The sequence below is a fragment of the Callithrix jacchus genome, chromosome 4, assembly GCF_049354715.1.
Source record: "Callithrix jacchus isolate 240 chromosome 4, calJac240_pri, whole genome shotgun sequence".
NCBI classification, from domain to species: Eukaryota; Metazoa; Chordata; class Mammalia; order Primates; family Cebidae; genus Callithrix; species Callithrix jacchus.
In genome coordinates this window covers 91,486,097-91,494,432 of record NC_133505.1, presented here as the reverse complement: position 1 = coordinate 91,494,432, position 8,336 = coordinate 91,486,097, and the positions used below count along the sequence as shown (strand labels likewise).

General features: G+C 42.7%; 1 pseudogene; it reads left to right on the top strand.

Annotated features, from left to right (window-relative positions):
* Positions 1-495: 495 nt before the first annotated feature.
* LOC100411156 (farnesyl pyrophosphate synthase pseudogene) lies at positions 496-1,572 on the top strand (annotated as a pseudogene).
* Positions 1,573-8,336: the final 6,764 nt, after the last annotated feature.

The window sequence follows — 8,336 nt, the reverse complement described above, 5'->3', positions numbered from 1 at the left end:
TTTTCTGCCAGGGAATCTCCTGGTCTGTGGGCAGTAAAAATTAATTTGGAAATGTGATGATCACTCACCCTCTGCTTTTTTGTTCAGAATTGCAATCCAGAGCTGTTCCTATTTGGCCAGCTTTGATCATCTCCACTGCAAATGTTTATGATAAACAGTAGGGAAAGTGGTAAAACTTAAAATGTATATTAAGGTCACTGAAAATTCAGCCTTAATCACTATGGCTTCTATATATTGATAATATTATACACTGATAATTGATACTATAATTGCTCTTTCACACTATAAAGTCCTTAAACATGTTTCTTGAATTATCAAAGAAAAATAATAAATTTTTAAAAATACAATTGATGAGCAAGTTTGTTGTAATAATGAAAAGCAAAGAATTGGAAACCTAAAGTCTATTGACAAAGAGCAGAAAAAAAGTGCAGTACATCTTTACAATGAAATAGTATGCATCCGACCAAGCAGAAACCCGCATCCAGAAACAAAGCCCTTTGCTCTTCCCTCAGAATGAATGGAGACCAGAAATCAGATGTTTATGCCCAAGAAAAGCAGGATTTTGTTCAGCACTTCTCCCAGATCGTTAGGGTGCTGAATGAGGATGAAATGGGGCACCCAGAGACAGGAGATGCTATTGCCCGGCTCAAGGAGGTCCTAAAGTACAATGCCATTGGGAGCAAGTATCACCGGGGTTTGACAGTGCTAGTAGCATTCTGGGAGCTGGTGAAGCCAAGGAAACAGGATGCTGAGAGTCTCCAGCGGGCCCTGACTGTGGGCTGGTGTGTGGAACTGTTGCAAGCTTTCTTCCTGGTGACAGATGACATCATGGATTCATCCCTCACCCACTGGAAACAGATCTGCTGGTATCAGAAGCCAGGTGTGGGTTTGGATGCCATCAATGATGCTATCCTTCTGGAAGCATGTATTTACACACTGCTGAAGCTCTACTGCCAGAAGCAGCCCTATTACCTGAACCTGATTGAGCTCTTCCTGCAGAGTTCCTATCAGACTGAAATTGGGCAGACCTTGGACCTCATCACAGCCCCCCAGAAAAATGTGGGTCTCGGCAGATTCACTGAAAAGAGGTACAAATCCATTGTCAAGTACAAGATGGCTTTCTACTTCTACCTTCCTGTGGCTACAGTCATGTACATGGCAGGAACTGATAGCGAGAAGGAGCATGCCAACGCCAAGAAGATCCTGCTGGAGATGGGAGAGTTCTTTCAGATTCAGGATGATTACCTTGACCTCTTTGGTGACCCCAGTGTAACTGGCAAAGTTGGCACTGACATCCAGGACAACAAATTCAGCTGGCTGGTGGTCCAGTGTCTGCAACGGTCCACTCTGAAACAGCGCCAAATCCTGAAAAAAAATTACAGGCAGAAGGAGGCTCAGAAAGCATCCCGAGTGAAAACATTATATGAGAAGCTGGATCTGCCAGCTGTGTTCTCGAAGTATAAGGAAGACAATTACAACCACATTATGGCTCTCATTGAACAGTACGCAGCGCCCCTGCCCCCAGCTATCTTTCTGGGGCTTCCATGCAAAATCTACAAGCGAAAAAAGTGACCTAGAGACTGCAAGGGCAGAGAGAAGGCTCTCAATAAATAAATTATTGCGTAAAAAAATAAATAGTATGCATCCATTAAATAAGAAGAAACACTTTATGTGCTAATAAGGCAAGAATACCATGATATACTGTTAACTAACAAAGAGCAGGAGAGTGTATATAGAATCCCATCCTTTTTTTTTTTTTTAATTTTTTATGGATTATAGGTTTTGGGGTACAGGAGCAGAGCATGCAAGACAGCTGCGTAGGTACACACATGGCAGTGTGCTTTGCTTTGCTTCTCCCCTTCACCCACATTTGGCATTTCTCCCCAGGCAATCCCTCCCCACCTCCCCCTCCCACTGGCCCTCCTCTTTTCCCCCCAATAGACCCCACTGTTTAGTACTCCCCTTTCTGTGTCCATGTGTTCTCATTTTTCATCACCCGCCTATGAGTGAGAATATGCGGTGTTTCATTTGCTGTTCTTGTGTCAGTTTGCTGAGTATGATGTTCTCCAGATTCATCCATGTCCCTACAAACGACACAAACTCATCATTTCTGATTGCTGCATAATATTCCATGGTGTATATGTGCCACATTTTTCCAATCCAGTCTATTATCAATGGGCATTCGGGTTCATTCCAGGTCTTTGCTATTGTAAACAGTGCTGCAATGAACATTCGTGTACATGTGTCCTTATAGTAGAACGATTTATAGTCCTTTGGATATATATACCCAGTAATGGGATTGCTGGGTCAAATGGAATTTCTATTTCTAAGGCCTTGAGGAATCACCACACTGTCTTCCACAATGGTTGAACTAATTTACACTCCCACCAACGGTGTAAAAGTGTTTTTTTCTCCACATCCTCTCCAGCATCTGTTGTCTCCAGACTTTTTAATGATCGCCATTCTAACTGGCGTGAGATGGTATCTCAATGTGGTTTTGATTTGCATCTCTCTGATGACCAGTGACGATGAGCATTTTTTTATATGATTGTTGGCCTCATATAAGTCTTCTTTCGTAAAGTATCTGTTCATATCCTTTGCCTACTTTTGAATGGGCTTGTTTTTTTCCCGTAAATCTGTTTGAGTTCTTTGTGAATTCTGGATATAAGTCTTTGTCAGATGGGTAGACTGCAAAAATTTTTTCCCATTCTGTTGGTTGCCGATCCACTCTAGTGACTGTTTCCTTTGCCGTGCAGAAGCTGTGGAGTTTCATTAGGTCCCATTTGTCTATTTTGGCTTTTGTTGCCAATGCTTTTGGTGTTTTGTTCATGAAGTCCTTGCCTACTCCTATGTCCTAGATGGTTTTGCCTAGATTTCCCTCTAGGGTTTTTATGGTGCCAGGTCTTATGTTTAAGTCTTTAATCCATCTGGAGTTAATTTTAGTGTAAGGTGTAAGGAAGACGTCCAGTTTCTGCTTTCTGCACATGGCTACCCAGTTTTCCCAACACCATTTGTTAAACATGGAATCCTTTCCCCATTGCTTGTTTTTGTCGGGTTTATCAAAGATTGTATAGTTGTATGTACGTTGTGTTGCCTCCGGTGCCTCTGTTTTGTTCCATTGGTCTATATCTCTGTTTTGGTACCAGTACCATGCAGTTTTGATTACTGTAGCCTTGTAGTATAGTTTGAAATCCGGTAGTGTGATGCCCCCCGCTGTGTTTTCGCTTAGAATTGACTTGGCTAGGCGGGCTCTCTTTTGGTTCCATATGAAGTTCATGGTGGATTTTTCCAGTTCTGTGAAGAAAGTCAATGGTAGCTTGATGGGGATAGCGTTGATTCTGTAAATTACTTTGCGCAGTATAGCCATTTTCACGATGTTAATTCTTCCAAACCATGAACATGGAATGTTTCTCCATCTGTTTGTGTCCTCTCTGATTTCGTTGAGCAGTGGTTTGTAGTTCTCCTTGAAGAGGTCCCTTACGTTCCTTGTGAGTTGTATTCCAAGGTATTTTATTATTTTTGTAGCAACTGCAAATGGCAGTTTGCTCTTGATTTGGCTTTCCTTAAGTCTGTTATTGGTGTAGACGAATGCTTGTGATTTTTGCACATTGATTTTATATCCTGAGACTTTGCTGAAGTTGCTTATCAGTTTCAGGAGTTTTTGGGCTGAGGCGATGGGGTCTTCTATGTATACTATCATATCGTCTGCAAATAGAGACAATTTGGGTTCCACCTTTCCAATTTGAATACACTTTATTTCTTTTTCTTGCCTGATTGCTCTGTATAGGACTTCCAGTACTATATTGAATAGGAATGGTGAGAGAGGGCATCCTTGTCTAGTGCCAGATTTTAAAGGGAATGCTTCCAGTTTTTGCCCATTCAGTATGATATTGGCTGTTGGTTTCTCATAAATAGCTTTTATTACTTTGAGATACGTTCCATCGATACCGAGTTTATTGAGGGTTTTTAGCATAAAGGGCTGTTGAATTTTGTCAAATGCCTTCTCTGCATCAATTGAGATAATCATGTGGTTTCTGTTTTTGGTTCTGTTTATGTGGTGAATTACGTTGATAGACTTGCGTATGTTGAACCAGCCTTGCATCCCTGGGATGAATCCTACTTGATCATGATGAATAAGTTTTTTGATTTGCTATTGCAATCGGCTTGCCAATATTTTATTGAAGATTTTTGCATCTATGTTCATCATGGATATTGTGTCCTGAAGTTTTCTTTTCTCGTTGGGTCTCTGCCGGGTTTTGGTATCAAGATGATGTTGGTCTCATAAAATGATTTGGGAAGGATTCCCTCTTTTTGGATTGTTTGAAATAGTTTTAGAAGGAATGGTACCAGCTACTCCTTGTGTGTCTGGTAGAATTCAGCTGTGAACCCGTCTGGACCTGGGCTTTTGTGTGGTAGGCTCTTAATTGCTGCCTCAACTTCATACCTTGTTATTGGTCTATTCATAGTTTCAGCTTCCTCCTGGTTTAGGCTTGGGAGGACACAGGAGTCCAGGAATTTATCCATTTCTTCCAGGTTTACTAGTTTATGCGCATAGAGTTGTTTGTAATATTCTGATGATGGTTTGAATTTCTGTGGAATCTGTGGTGATTTCCCCTTTATCATTTTTTATTGCATCTATTTGGTTGTTCTCTCTTTTCTTTTTAATCAATCTGGCGAGTGGTCTGTCTATTTTGTTGATCTTTTCAAAAAACCAGCTCTTGGATTTATTGATTTTTTGAAGGGTTTTTCGTGTCTCAATCTCCTTCAGCTCAGCTCTGATCTTAGTTATTTTTTGTCTTCTGCTGGGTTTTGAATTTTTTTGATCTTGCTCCTCTAGCTCTTTCAATTTTGACGATAGGGTGTCAATTTTGGATCTCTCCATTCTCCTCATATGGGCACTTATTGCTATATACTTTCCTCTAGAGACTGCTTTAAATGTGTCCCAGATATTCTGGCATGTTGTGTGTTCGTTCTCATTGGTTTCGAAGAACTTCTTTATTTCTTACTTCATTTCATTGTTTACCCAGTCAACATTCAAGAGCCAGTTGTTCAGTTTCCATGAAGCTGTGCGGTTCTGGGTTGGTTTCTGTATTCTGAGTTCTAACTTGATTGCACTATGGTCTGAGAGGCTGTTATGATTTCAGTTGTTTTGCATTTGTTGAGCAGTGCTTTACTTCCAATTATGTGGTCAATTTTTGAGTAGGTGTGATGTGGTGCTGAGAAGAATGTATATTCTGTGGATTTGGGGTGCAGAGTTCTGTAAATGTCTATCAGGTTTGCTTGCTCCAGGTCTGAGTTCAAGCCCTGGATATCCTTGTTGATTTTCTGTCTGGTTGATCTGTCTAATATTGACAGTGGAGTGTTAAAGTTTCCCACTATTATTGTGTGGGAGTCTAAGTCTCTTTGTAAGTCATTAAGAACTTGCCTTATGTATCTGGGTGCTCCTGCATTGGGTCCATATATGTTTAGCATCGTTAGCTCTTCTTGTTTTATCGATCCTTTTACCAATATGTAATGGCCTTCTTTGTCTCTTTTGATCTTTGTTGCTTTAAAGTCTATTTTATCAGAGATGAGAATTGCAACTCCTGCTTTTTTTGCTGTCCATTTGCTTGGTAAATCTTCCTCCATCCCTTTATTTTGAGCCTTTGTGTATCCTTGCATGTGAGATGGGTTTCCTGGATACAGCACACTGATTGGTTTTGGATTTTTATCCAATTTGCCAGTCTGTGTCTTTTGATTGGTGCATTTAGTCCATTTACATTTAGGGTTATTATTGTTATGTGTGAATTTGATACTGCCATTTTGATGCTAAGTGGCTGTTTTACTGTTAGTTGTTGTAGATTCTTCATTATGTTGAAGCTCTTTAGCATTCAGTGTGATTTTGGAATGGCTGGTACTGGTTGATCCTTTCTATGTGTAGTGCCTCTTTTAGGAGCTCTTGTAAACCAGGCCTGGTGGTGACAAAATCTCTGAGTACTTGCTTGTTCGCAAAGGATTTTATTTTTCCTTCACTTTTGAAGCTCAGTTTGGCTGGATATGAAATTCTGGCTTGAAAGTTCTTTTCTTTAAGAATGTTGAATATTGTCCCCCACTCTCTTCTGGCTTTTAGGGTTTCTGCCGAGAGATCTGCTGTGAGTCTGATGGGCTTCCCTTTGTGGGTGACCCGACCTTTCTCTCTGGCTGCCCTTAGTATTCTCTCCTTTATTTCAACCCTGTTGAATCTGACGATTATGTGCCTTGGGGTTGCTCTTCTTGCAGAATATCTTTGTGGTGTTCTCTGTATTTCCTGCAATTGAGTGTTGGCTTGTCTTGCTAGGTGGGGGAAATTTTCCTGGATGATGTCCTGAAGAGTATTTTCTTGGATTCATTCTCTTTGTCCCCTTCTGGTACACCTATCAAACGTAGGTTAGGTCTTTTCACATAGTCCCACATTTCTTGGAGACTTTGTTCATTCCTTTTTGCGCTTTTTTCTCTGATCTTGGTTTCTCGTTTTATTTCATTGAGTTGGTCTTCGACTTCAGATATTCTTTCTTCTGCTTGGTCAATTCGGCTACTGAAACTTGTGTTTGCTTCGCGAAGTTCTCGTATTGTGTTTTTCAGCTCCTTTAATTCATTCATATTCCTCGCTAAGTTATCCATTCTTGGTATCATTTCCTAGAATCTTTTTTCAAATCTTTTTTCAAGGTTCTTAGTTTCTTTGCATTGATTTAATACATGTTCTTTTAGCTCACAAGTTTCTCATTATCCATCTTCTGAAGTCTAATTCCGTCATTTCATCACAGTCATTCTCCGTCCAGCTTTGTTCCCTTGCTGGTGAGGAGTTTTGGTCCTTTCTAGGAGGCGAGGTGTTCTGGTTTCGGGTGTTTTCCTCCTTTTTGCGCTGGTTTCTTCCCGTTTTTGTGGATTTGCCCGCTGGTCGTTTGCGTAGTTGCTGACTTTTCGATTGGGTCTCTGAGTGGACACCCGGAATGTTGATGATGAAGTATTTCTGTTGCTTGGTTTTCCTTCTACCAGTCTAGACCCTTTGCTGTACGACTGCTGAGGTCCGCTCCAGACCCTGCTTGTCTGGGGTGCACCTCTAGCAGCTGTGGCACAGCGAGGGATGCTACCAGTTTCTTTTTCTGCTATCTTTGTCCCAGGATGATGCCTGCCTAATGTCAGTCTTTTGGATATAGAGGGGTCAGGGAGCTGCTTGAGGAGACAGTTTGTACTTTATACGGGCTTAATTGCTGAGCTGTGCGCTCTGTTGTTCATTCAGGGCTGTTAGGCTGCTATGTTTGATTCTGCTGCAACAGAGCTCATTAAAAAACCCCTTTTTTTATTTTCTCAAATGCTCTGTGTTGAGGGGTTTGGGCTTTATTTTTGGATGTTCGCTGAGGTGTCCTGCCCAGCTAGAAGGCAGACTAGCCACTGTTTGGCTGCCGAGGCTCCGCCCTGCTGTTGTGCGATTCGCCCTGTTCCTGCAGGCTCTGCTGTGGTCTCCGCCACGCCCTGCGGCGGAGTCTCTTCGTTGTAGTGTGTTGCCTCAGCAACGGCAGGCTGCGTCAGCAGTGGGTGTGTATCTCAGTAGGGACGGGTTGCCTCGGCAATGGCTGGCTGCATCAGCAGTGGGCGTGTATCTCAGTTGGGGCGGGTTGCCTTGGCAACGGCTGGCTGCGTCAGCAGTGGGCGTGTATCTCAGTTGAGGCGGGTTGGCTCGGCAACAGCTGGCTGCGTCAGCAGTGGGCGTGTATCTCAGTTGGGGCGGGTTGCCTCGGTAGTGGTGGACGCCCCTCCCCCACAGAGCATCTCGGACCGTCTGCTCGGGATAGTTTGAAATTGCGGTTTTGTTTGTCCCACTGGGTATCCCAAACGATCTGTCCCTGCAATCCCCTGGGCTAAGCTACTGTCCAAGTCTCGTTCAGTCTCAAGTCCAGCCCTCTCAAGTCTCAGGTTGCCGGTTCAACAGGGCACCTGGACAAGCATGCACTGTGGGGATTGCTGGGTAGGGCCGGCCGCCGCCACCCCGGCTGCGGGATTCGCCAGGCAGACCTACTGCCTGGCGTCCCGTGTCTTTTTATACTTGGGAGTTTCCCCGTTGTGTGGGCAACAAAGATTAGTCTGGAAATGCAGCTCTGACTCACCGTTTGCGAATTCAACGCGAGCTCCAATCCAGGGTTGTTCTCACAGCGCCATCTTGAGTCCTCTCCCTAGAATCCCATTCTTTGCATGACAAAAGTAAGTAATAATTAAGAAAGAATATGCTAAACATGGGTAAATTCGGTTAGAAGGGAATGAGAGGTAAAAGTGAGAGGAAAACTTTTTAAATCTTCCTTTTAAAAACTCTTGGCTAGGCA